Genomic DNA, 13,307 nt, shown 5'->3' with positions numbered 1-13,307 from the left:
AGGCGTTAAGGAAGGACCCGCAAAGGGAACTCGTAGTAGGGCGGTAAGGGTTTAACGGCACCGGTCTCGTTACCCGTGACCGTTAACCCTTACAACCCTACTCGGAATGAGGCCCATTGACTTTTGTGTATGTCATAGATGAGGTCATTAGTGATGTCACCAGTGATGTCATCAGTGATTTCATTGTGGTCATATGCTGACGCCCTCGGGGTGCAAAGTTAAGGTGGTGGTTATAGCTGAATTTCAGGGATTGTTTGCGTTATGTTCTTGCTTTAACGTCCCTGCAACTAAAGGTTTTCCAATACATTTCAGAGGTTTTATTTCAAGAGCTTTGTTATTCCATAATTTTGTGTTGCCTATGTCATGTTACTCAGCCTACGACTGTGTCCACTGTATGTTTTAGAACACTACCAGAACATTAGCCATGGCCTTTGCCCACTGTCCATTTAAAAAAAAAAAAAATACCAAACCACTAGTTACAGATTTTGGCAATAGCCAGTGGTCACAGCCTTCAGACGTGCCTACTGTCAAATTTTAGAACACTACCGGACAACTAGCCATGGCCTTCACCTTCGGCCATGCCCACTGTATATTTTAAAACACTACCAGACCACTACCCATGGCATTCAGCCATGCCCACTGTCCATTTTAAAACACTACCAGACCATTAGCTATGGCCTTTGCCTTTGCCATGCCCAGTGTTAATTTTAGACCACTACCAGACCACTAGCCATGGCCTTCAGCCATGCCCACTGCCCATTTTAAAATAGTACCAGACCATTAGCCATGGCCTTCAGCCATGCCCACTGTACATTTTAAAACACCACCAGACCATTAGGTATGGCCTTTGCCTTTGGCCATGCCCACTGTATATTTTAGACCACTACCAGACCACTAGCCATGGCCTTCAGCCATGCCCACTGTCCATTTTAAAATACTACCAGACCACTACCGATGGCCTTCAGCCACGCCCACTTTCCATTTTAAAATACTACTAGACCACTAGCCATGGCCTTTGCCTTTGGCCATGCCCACTGTATATTTTAGATCACTACCAGACCACTAGCCATGGCCTTCAGCCATGCCCACTGTCCATTTTAAAACACTACCAGACCATTAGCTATGGCCTCCGTCTTCGGCCAAGCCCACTGTATATTTTAGACCACTACCAGACCACTAGCCATGCCCTTCCAGCATGCCCACTGTCCATTTTAAAATACTACTAGACCACTAGCCATGGCCTTTGCCTTTGGCCATGCCCACTGCATATTTTAGGCCACTACCAGACCACTAGCCATGGCCTATGGTCCTGCCCACTGTCCATTTTAAAATGCTACCAAACCACAAGTCACAGCTTGCAAACATGGCCAGTGGTCACAGCCTTCGGCTGTGCCCACTGTCGATTTTAGAACACTACCAGACCACTAGCCATGGTTTTTGGCCATGCCAACTGTTCATTTTGAAACAATATCAGAAAGGGGCAATGAACCACAATGGGTGGTCGGACCTCAAGTCTAATTAAAGTCTAATAACTGTTAGAAACTTACTTGGGTCGCGTAAGCACTGCAGAGTCTCAGGATCCGTGTGAGGATACGAAAATTTCGTATCGGGTCACGTGATCCAGCAAAAATAGCTGATGCGAGACGTGATGACGTCATTGCGTAGTCAAGTGGCGTCTCGTGGTATCTGATGGGATGGGTTTCTTGTGGTAGCCTAGATATGTGGCTGCATATTCCACCATCTCCATCCTTAATCTTAACTATGAGTAATTCAATTCTCTATGTGAGATTTAATACCATGGTATCACGAATAGTTCACCAGCATCTGAGATTGTCTAATAAATACACTGTATTTGCTCAGTCCTTTTTTGTAAGTAGATCCCCACAGTATGAGGTGTGCCGCTGGATATCCCAACATGGCTGCTACAAATACCTAGATCGTGGCTTCCTAGATACCACGAGACACCACTTGACTACGCAATGACGTCATCACGTCACACTTCAGCTATTATAGCTGGATCACATGACCCGATACAAAATTTTCGTATCCTCACACGGATCCCGAGACTCTGCAGTGCTTATGCGACCCAAGTAAGTTTCTAACAGTTATTAGACTTTAATTAGACTTGAGGTCCGACCACCCATTGTGGTTCATTGCCCCTTTCTCTAAATATCCCTTTTTTGAATTTTCCCATAATAGAGCGCTCGAGACATCCGAGCATCCCTGCGACAGCTTCAGACGCTATTCAGACCATCCACGCTGTCAATAAAACAACACACAGTGGGTGCGCATGCAAGCATTGTTTATACTAACTATCAGGTACGATCAGAGACATATCATGCAGTTTAAAATAATCGTAGCAGCAGACAACACAAATGTGAATCTTTCTTCTTTTTTGTGTCATCTTCCTTATCATAGGAACCCCACGGAAATAATATGTACATGTTGGGGTGACTCATTCAGACGAGGGCAATACATGTATTGATGACATCAATCGTCCTAATCCTTCAGGATCTGTTTGAAATAATTTAACAAGGTATGCAGACTGATAGGCTCAAAATCCAGTGGGTATTTATGCCTGTCCTTGTCCTTTATTTTTTCCGCCCTTTACAATCGCTAATATGGTTTTTACTCATATAATTAATAAAATGCTGATGCAACTCGAGCATAGATAAAAAGCAAATAAACAAAGCAATTTGCTCATATGGATATAATAAATATATCAGATGGATGATTAATCAAAATCTGAAAGTAACAAAGTGGTATGTACATTACTAGACAATGATATATCGGTGATGAACATCAAAAAATTATATAAATGTTTGGAAATATCAGGAAAATTGAGGGTATGCTTTTGGTGAAAGAAATCTACTAGCTGGGTAATAATAGTTGTATATTGTGTTTTTTATAGATACATGGTCAAAAACAAAACAACATCTTTTCTGAAAACAAGACATCCATCTTCTGGTGTTCTACATGTGTCCTGACGAAAGCCTTAGTCGGACTACCAACTGTCCGGTTACATCAGTTCACACTCTTTCATCTCGGAGAGTTTAGACATCTAAGGCTGGAAACAGAGTTACCTCTGTCGGCACATTTCCTAAGTGGTCCTCCTTGACAAATCAACTATAATATATATGTTTGGAAGTCACCTTGTTGTACTAACACCACCTCAAGTTAATGATGAGCTTAATTCAGTTTTGACATATGCAAATTGATATTTGTATTCTTGAAAATTGTCTTCCATATATTTTTTGTTTTATGTTGTCTCATATGTGAAAATAATTATTTTAAAAACCAAGAATAGACTAGTATATGTCCTTCCTTTTATGATGTACCAGAAAATAAAACTCAATATATTTTTTTGTAAAACCAGCCTTGTTCATATCTTGTGATATATGTTTCACACAAGATTTTGACCTATAGCTACCTCACACCATCCTGAATCTCCAATCTATAGGTAGCTTGTTTTGGGAACCTTCGACTGTCCAAGGATATAGGTAGCGACTGGCAGTGGATTTTGAATTATTGTGCATAAGGGATGTATCTATGATAACATGCGTCTTATAAATTGCTTCTGAACAATGGGCCTCATACTGTAGAGCTTCTGTTGGAAGACGACAGAGCGGGCTATAGATGTGACCAATGGGGAAAGGTTTGGGTAATAGATGTTTCATGGAGGAGAGGAGAGTGCTGTGACCAAGTCAGAACATGGGACCAGCTGGTAGGCTTACCATGCATTTTGATGAGGCGTGGTGTTACCGATCTCTCGTCACCATCGTGGAGAGTTGGGTAGCCTGGACTAGGAAGCGTAAAGCCCACCGGTGACATGAGAGAGAGGGACAGCCCTTAGTGTAGCCCTTCTCAAAGAAAACTCTGTACCGTCTTCGAGAGTTGGTGTGTTCTTGAGACTGTCTGTAGCATGTTGTACATCATGGTTGGTCTATAGTAACCAATCAGTGAATATGTTATTTACACTACATTCATTACTATATTGCACATTATCTTGTCTATCTGCCAACAGCAGGGATTGTGTGAAAGTAATTTGATTGATTGGTGTGAAAGAAGTTGTGACCACTACATATAGAAATCTTTATGCATGACCAGTGCCAATTCAAGGTTTCCCAGATCTGCATCGTGAAAGTGGCACACGCAGGCTGCAGTGAGGTGAATTAACATTCCCCTTCTCTTTCTTTCACTTTAAGCAGCCAGGCAAGACGTGCTGCAGCAAGATACTGAGGGGGAGTTTGGCAGCGAAATGCAATTTTAATGAGATTTTAATCAGGTGATTATGGGGAGTTCAAACCAAAGTGAACCCCTGTTCTGCCATAAAGACAACTGCAGAGGAGTGCATTCGGTCAGTGTCCTGCTTGTTGCATAATTTAAAGGTGTCATACAAGTTATGCTCTTCCATAACTTTTGTATAATTATGATCTCCCAGCATTGCTTTCTTGCAGACATGTACTTTGACTGGAAGCGTCTGGTCTAGTTGCCATTAAATGTTTCCTTTCCTCAAAAATGCCAATATGGTCAATCTTTTGAGTTTAACAGTAGTCGCATTCATGGGCAGGACATCCTGAAAGTCTTCCATTATCTCCATCCAGACTTTCTCTGCTCTGTGATCTAGTACACAGGTATGGAAAAGTGGTTGGCCCAGGTGAAGGTCTGGATGTAGCCATGCCTATGTCAGTCACTAAAAAGGTCTGTTTGCCTTCTTCAAAGTACACCAGATCTCCTCCAATGATTAATTGACCCAGTCGCTTTAGCCCTCCTTCGGACCATCTGTGAAACTGTTGAGGAAAAAGCCCCCTGGGTTCTCCCAAATTGGAGTGAGGGTGGATGGGAAAGTTGTGAGGGCATATTTCTTTCCTGCAGCAACCCAAATCGACATTGTCGCCAGAGCCGATTGAAGCATAGTATGTATCCCCTTTTTGGCGTTTGGAAACCGCCTACATCGCTCAATCAATGGCGTCCCCAGGCTCAATGTCCACTCAATTCTTACCAATGAAATCACTTGATTTGCTTTCGATAAGAGGGGCTAAATGTACTGCATAGAAATAGCTCTCGAGATCTGGCACCCCCACACTGCCTTTCCCTCTGGACCCATCATAGTATGCTGAGAAACCCTCGGGAACCATCTGGTCCATATAGATTTTAAATCATGCACCTGTACATTTTTTAACAACTTTTTTTAGGATCCTAATCAATACAGCTGTTAGGGTATACAATACTCTGGTAAGAATAGTCATTTTTATTGCAGCTATTTCCCCCTACCATGAGATCTCAGACGTTTTCCATTGCACCATGTCCTGCATTAGTGATTTAAATAGCCCTTGGATATTTTGTTTATACAATTGTTTGTATGCCGGGGTAAGAGAGACCCCTAGGTATTTTTTTTTTATCTTTATTTACAAAACATCTATTACAAATCATAATACAATCACCGCCAGTCAAAACATTGCAAATAAAAAAAAGAATCACAGCATTTTGCACAGAACTATGTTCCAAGCGAGATACACAAAGGGCCTCATTACACGGACGGCGGTGGAACAAGGTGCTATTAGCACCTTGGTCCATGCCGGTAAAATACCGGCACCGCCTTGGTGGAAAGGGGAATTACCGCCCTATTCCAAGGTTGGTGGGGCGGTAATTCCCCCTTCCCCCATTGCCTTTCCCCATTCCCATTTTTGCCCCATAGGGCATAATGGGAATGGGGAAGGTGCTAATTACGGCACCGCAAATTGCGGTACCGTAATTAGCTCCCTGGTCCCTTTGCGGGTTGGTTTTTAACGCCTGCAAAAAGCAGGCGTTAAATTCTCCAACCCGCAAAGGGACCTCGTAGTAAGGCGGTAAGGGTTTACCGGTACCAGTAAAATACCGGTACCGGTAAACCCTTACCGCCTACCGTGTAATGAGGCCCAATATATCAAAAACATCTCTCACTAGCCCGCCCACCAACAATTATAACGCCAAGTTAAAATTACTGTAGAAATCTACCCCATATTCTCTCAAACAAACCAAATTTACCAAGCCTCCTGTAAATCACCCTCTCAACCTTTTACCCCTAGGTATTTTAACAATACCGATACCTGTTAAAAAGGAAACTGCTGTTGCAGCTCTGAAACAGTGGCAGCCTGCTCAGACACATTACGGATCTGAGATGTATCTAAGTTTATTTTGAACCCTGGCGATTTCCGAAAAGACTCTAGAAGAGATACAACATGAGGAGATGTTTGACTAGAAAGTTAAATGAAAAACAAAAGGTTGTCCGCCTATAAAGCTCATTTATGATGCATCTGGTCTACCCTGATACCAAACATTTGTTCATGTAATCTAACCTGCTGGGATAATGGCTCCATGGAGAGTGCAAATGTCAAGGGGGAAGTGGACACCCCTGCCAAGGTCCTCTCAATAGAGATAGCCGACTGGATAACAGCCAACTCATCTTAATCCTAGCAGTAGGGTGGACAACGTTAGCCAGAAGGTTATGAAGGCAGGTCCCAACCCAAACCTGAGCAGCACCTCAGTAAGATAGGGCCAGTTGATCCAGTCAAATGCTTTGCAGCATCAATATGCAGTATCACCAGGGGTTGATTGTCCATCTTTGTGCATTCAATTAAGTCCATTGCTCTACCTGTGTTATCTTGTGCCTGCCTGCTCGGGATAAACCCTGTCTGATGCAAAGGCGACCCGTGTTCTTCAATGATAATTTATTCGTGCCCTCTGTCCTCCTGGATGCCTTTTGTAAATTTGTCTTATTGAAAATACTTGATTGGATTCTCAATCCTGAACCAATAACTATCAGGTTTCAGAAAGGGTTTTGGAACTGAGACGTCATTACTGGAATTGAAATCTAGGCTTCTGGAGCGATTGGACAAAGGATCTCCGTCTCCACTAATAATAGCATTGGATTTGTTGGCTGCCCTTGATTTGGTTGACCACGCCATTCTGGTCTCCAGAATGGTGGAGGTTGCCGATCTTGCACCATTCGCTGCTCAATGGATTGGATCTTTTTTTAGACAATAGAGATAGTAGGGTCTCTGTGGATGAGACGGAGGCCACTCTGATGCCAGTCAACTTTAGGGTACCACAGGGGGCTGTATCTCACCATGTTTTTATAACATTTTTATTGATCCCTTCTTTGCCGTCCCGGAGCATGAGCGATTCATGTTTTCTAACTATGCGGATGACACTCATTGTGTCATCCCGCTGACTGGCGTTCATGCCACAGATGAAGATGAATTTAATAGAGTCTATTCTCTGATAGAGAAATAGATGGACTATAATAATCTCTCGCTCAACAGAGGTAAATCCGAGTTGATGATTATAGGCACCCCATCAATGCTGTCAAAGTTGGACCCTGACTAATGTTGCTTTATGTTGGGTGATGTGATGTGACGTGAAACCATCCCCACAAAAGTAAAAATATTAGGGGTTACTCTTCACCAACTGCTGAATATGAGGACTCACGTGGGTTGCCTTGTCCCGGCAGCTGTTTATTATATGAAGATGGTGGCCCACCTGAGACCTTTTATTTCCCAGGTCAACGCTGCTACCATAGAGAGAGCAATTATTTGCTCCAAGATAGATTGTTGTAGGTGTATATTGGTGGGCCTATGTAAAACGGACATCAACAGACTTCAAGTTGTCCAGAATGGAGCAGTCCAAGTCATTGTTGGTCTCTCCAGCCATGACCATGTCTCAGCGGCGAGGCAGGCTCTGCATTAGCTCCCGGTTGAAGCACGAATTCGCTTCCACCTTCTGGTCATGACTTTTAAATGCAAATCTGTCCTTTTGCCTATTTACTTGCATAACCTCATCCGTAAAAAGTATAATTGGAGATCCCTTTGGTTCAATAACCAAGATCTGCTGGTCTTGCCTAGATATTGAATGAAGAAGGACTAAAATGGATCATTCTTCGCTGCAACCCTGAAGGCTTGGAACTCGCTCCCTCCCTAGCTACATGGTATGACCTCTTTGAACATTTTCAGGAAAAAGTTGAAAACATGGTTGTTCTCGTAACTTGATAAGACACGTCTCCTGCCCCTTTTTCTTGCTAGTCAGCACTCTTTGACCAGGCTGACTCGACCTATTCCCACCTCTGTGTTTTTTCGTTGTCCGTCTTGTTATGCGCCCTAATGCCTAAGGGTCCATGGTTATGCTATACAAATAGAATAAAGTAGAGTAAAAAGATGAATAACCCCTGGGAGTATCTGACCTAAGCTATTAGCCAACATTTTATAATTGATCCGAGCATCATAAATAAGAACATCAATAGGCCTATAAAATGCTCATTTAATGGGATCTTTACCTTGTTTGCCCAGGAACGTCAGTACAGATGTGTTCATTGAGGGAGTGATCTCTCCGGTCCTCTCAAAATTATTAATTAAGAGGGTCATATGTGGGGCAAGAACATCTGCACATTTCCTGTAAAACCAATCAGAGAATCCATCTGGACCAGGCGCCTTCCTAGTCGGGAGTGACCGCCTCTGCTGATATCAGGGATTCCAATTGCGCCTTATCATGTTCTGAGATACTCTGGAGACATGCCTCTTCAATAGAAACCTGTTGATATTGTCATTCTAAATTCTCTTCTGCAACTTAATTGGAATAAGAATATCCAATTTAACATTAACAGAATCAGAAACATGTGACTGCCCCCGTTCGTCCTGAATAACCTTTATCCCATTCCGAGCTTGTTGAGTCTTAAGTTTGTAGGCTATTTGGTTTTCAGTAATTTATACGAGACGTCTTAGGGCCGCATGACCTTTAATTCTGCTCTGGCTGTTTTCAATTGCCTATACACTTTCCTCATTCTGTCCCACCAATACTGCCCTTCCAGTACCTGGACCCTCTACCTCCTGCTGTTGTGCCACAAGGTCCCTTTTCCCTGCTGATGCTAAGCTAATAAGTGTCCCTCCCAATGTGGGCTTAAAGTCAAAGCAGGTCTAACGAGGTGTCATCCCTCATATTTTCCTGAAAATAAAGGAGAGTCATTCATTTTCCTTAGTGTAGATTTCTGTGAATGGGGTCCCTGGACCTCCAGACACATGGTAATTGGAGCATGATCTGAAACCAGGTTTAGTTCTGTTGTTGAGTGGACATCATGGGCACCAGTAAACGAGAAACTAAGAGATAGTCCAGCCTGGAGTAGCTATGATGCACATGAGAAATGTATGTATTGTCCCTGGTATGGAGTGAAAATGCCACCAAACATCCACCAAGTCCAACTCTGCCACTGCCCTTAGCAAAGATGCAGAACCCGAAGGATTCACAGCGTTCCTCTGCCCGGATCTATGTACGTCTGTATTGTGCAAACAGATGTAAATAATCACTTCCTCATCCTCTGCTGAAGTATTTTCGATGCCAAGTTGGACAACATGGGAGCCAGTTTCTTCTTTGTCTGAGGCACAAGATGTAGGCAGAAGGCGCATGGCAAGTGGAGCATCTAATGGGAAATAGTGTTGGAAGTACATGGTGCAAAGGTTCTGGTGCTCATGGGTGTGGGGGAGGAGAAAGAAGGGGGTGCAAGCAAAGGTGGGAACAAGGAGAAGCCAAATGGTTCAAGTGTAGCTGTGGGTGTGTTCAAGGGTGTTTGTTGGTGATGAAATGACTAGGGAGTAAAGGTGAGGGCAGGTGAGGAGATGGCAGGGGCGTAATGGCGGGAGATGGAGAAGAGAAGGCAGGGAACAAATATGGTTCAACAACATGACCCTGCTAATGCCCCCTCTTCCTTGCGCCCACCAGCATCTCCAATATGTCACTTATTTGGTGCAATCTATGGTGAAGATGTCATAAAAGCCTTCTCTGAACCTTCAGTTCAGAGAGCATGCACGGCTTTATGGGTTTCAGGTGTGGGGTTCTGAGGTCGCAAATGTGCGACTTTGGTCTAATCAGCAGTTTGGGAGGGTGGTCCTTCTGCTCCATGGTGCAAATCCTCTTGGGGGCATCATTTAAGCAGTACATCTTTCCATAACACATTTCTTTAGGTGAGTAACAGAAGAAAATGTGAGTGTGTGAGATAGCGTGAGAGAGAGAGACATTTGTGAGAGGGATAGAGCAGGAGAAAGACCATAAAATTGGCATTGTACATTAAAACATAGTAATTCAATTTAATTTAACATTACAAAACAAATGGTCTACACACTAAAACATTGTAGAGAGAGACATTCTGCAGAAATAAATAGAGAAGGGGAGAACGAGAGCGAGGGAGAACGAAAGAGTGAGAGAGGAGAAAAGGAAGAGAGGAAGAGATGTGCAGTATAAAAACCAGTAACATACCTAGGCAATATGACACGAGGAGGTGGGCCATTACCATTCAGGTAATGCCCCAGGGGTATAGCCCAACCTCATATTGCCATTAGTACCGCAGCCCAAAACCACCCTTTTCTTCACTAACCTTGTTGTGCTGTGCAGCTACTTTCCAATTTATTAATCTCTGTGCTTTTTAGCTAATGCAACAAGTTGTTTTTTCTTGCAGCTTCAATGCTCCTTCAAGCTCTTCTATTTATTTCAGCATGGCAGCGCCATGCATTTTATCCAAAAACACTGCTTTTCACTGTGTTTCTGCATTATGCGGGCATTATATGTGTTTTTATTTGTTACAGCAGATCTATTTGAGAATGTTTTCTAGTGTCAATTGAGTGTGATTTGTGTTCTTCATGTATAAATGCAGGTTGACCTAATGCTTGTGTAGCTTTGTGATGAATGCATATCTGCTTCGTGTCTATTATGTCCATGTGTGTCAGAAGCGGGATGACATCACTTGCTGTCATCATTCTTTGGTTACAGCATGTCCCTGAATGTCAGATCTTGAAGGTACATCTCTTCTTCATCGTTCCGGGGTAAGGTCATTAGGGTTGTCTTAGTGAATAATGCCTTTTTGTTTGCAGTAAGGTGGTGGATGGGGGGCATTTATCAGGACTGATACACTTCTCTCATTTCAGCCATAGAGGCTGGGGAGAGGCTGAGGCCATTTATGATGAATTCATTCATCTCTCGATATTTCCCCCTCTGGTCGAGTCCTCGACCACTTCTCTCGGAGGACCTTCTCCACAGTAAGGTGTCTTAGGTACCCATATCTTTGTCACCATCCCTCTGGTCACCCGAATTATTTATGTGTTCATCTACGTTCCAGGTCATATAGCAGCACTCCCCATTAGGTATGCAGAATACCCATTGTCCCACATAATGATGTAGTCTCCTGGATAGCATAACTTTGATGCTGGAGGGACAACAAGACTTTGCTTTAAGTGCAAACGAGCTAGATCTCCCATTTGTGTGCATTTGTGTATTGTCAAAGCCATGCTTATCACTATCTCCGTTCCTATCACCTTCTTATCAGTCTTCTTGCATTGGTGTATTGCTTTTTTCATGATGCAGAAACCCACTTGTATCAGAACCAGTAGTGCAAGCAGTATTTTGAACACATTTGCTAGCCAGGAGGGGACCCAGGAGAGCATGTATGAGACCCCTTCTATCATTTTTGTTTGCAATTCACTTAGTTACTTTATTGCCTCTGTAAGGGTCCCATTCTCTTATCATTAGCAGATTCCTATGTGTAACAAGAAGCACCAATGTTTGCACATACGCCACCCTCCATGGCTCTTATTAGGTCAAGTACCTACCTAAGGGTCATCAATCTTATGGACCTCAACTCTTCCGTGATGGCATTAACAACTTTCACTGTAGTGTTAATTTTCTGCAGCAATTCCCACCTTGTGATTCGCAGCCACTTTGCGTTTGCAGCAGCTTGCTCCGGGAAGTAAGTTAGGCAAGAAAATCACTGTTGTCTTGCTGAACAATGTGTGTGGTATATCGTCCTATCTCTTTTTCCACGCTCAAGTATAAGGGATCTTTTCCTCCTTAGTTGTACATCTATTTTGATAAGGGTTGTAGTCAGCAAATCACTTTGAGGTACTACTAGAGCTGACACATTCATTGGCACTAGGGAGGACAGCCCTCTGCATTTTGTGGGTAGTTTCATGTATGCCTTGGATCCACAGGCCCACTAGTGATCCATTAACACTGAAGTTTGTTTGTTTGTTTGTTTGTTTATTTCTAATGCGCACCAAACCCAAATGTAACAGGGCGCAATCGTAAGGCGGTGCAAAGTTTAAAAGGTTACAAAATAGTTCACAGTATGACAAAATATATTTACGGTAAAATTACAGTAGAAATATAGATACAAAGTACAGGTTATAAACAAGTTAAATTCCACATTTCACTAAATTAAGAAGATGGATTAGTGCAACCTAGAAGAGGATGTTGCAATAGTATAACTGATGGTCGGTAGAGTTGAGCAGGTTGATATAGTTCTTTCTGAGGTATAGGTATGGTTGGTCTGCTCTAAGCTCATGAGGCAGGGAGTAACAAAGTTTGGCAGCCTTCACAGGAAAGCTGTTACCGCCAATCTTGGTGAGTCTGAATCTTGTTACCATGAGCCAATTGGCATTACCGGTTTTGTCGGTCTGATAGACATTCTTCTATTTAATCTGCCTGCTAGTTTAATTAGGGGCAGCATTGTTTGATGCTTTATGGGTCAGGGAGACCATTTTTAGCAGTATTGTATTGTGGGTAAAGAGCCATTTATGTTGGCGTCTGGTAGGGGAGATGTGTTCTCTTTTATTCATGCCTAGAGCAGCTCTTAAGGCGTTATTTTGAAGAGTTTGTAACCTCAGGATAATGGCTTTGTTAGCACCGCTGTATAGAGCGTTGCAATAATCTAGCCTAGAGAGTATTAATGCTCTAGCCAGGATCATACAGCTGTCATTTAAAAGGAATGGCTTACCTGCCCTGATAAGCTTACAAGTGTAAGCAGTGGTAGAGGCCAGAGATTTCACTTGTTTATCAAAGGACGTAGTCGAGTCAAGGTAAAAGCCAAGTGTTTTTACCTCCTTAGTTACCCTAATGTTGTTTCCATCGATAGTGAATGAAGAGTATTCATGGCCTAGTTTGTTGAGGTTATCGTGGGGAGGCAGGATTATCAGCTCTGTTTTATCATCATTCAGGCATAGACCGTGGGTGGCCATCCATGCCTGGATGTTGAGATATACCCTATTCACCAGCGCCATGATCCCCAGAAAGAGGGAGGAGAATTTGTGTATCATCTGCATAGTTATAGTAGGTGATACCCAGAAGGTCCAGATCATCGAACAAGGGTTTGGTGAATATATTGGATAGAGTAGGGAAGACACAAGAGCCCTGAGGTACACCGCATGAGATAGGGATAGGGTCTGCCGCTGCCGATGGGGAGAAGACCCTCGTGGTTCTATCACTCAGGAATTATTCTATCCATTTGATGGCCT

The sequence above is a fragment of the Ambystoma mexicanum genome, chromosome 3q (assembly GCF_040938575.1).
Source record: "Ambystoma mexicanum isolate Mex_15411 chromosome 3q, UKY_AmexF1_1, whole genome shotgun sequence".
In the NCBI taxonomy this organism is placed as follows: Eukaryota; Metazoa; Chordata; class Amphibia; order Caudata; family Ambystomatidae; genus Ambystoma; species Ambystoma mexicanum.
The sequence above is the reverse complement of the archived record's forward strand: the minus strand, read 5'-3'. Positions refer to the sequence as shown.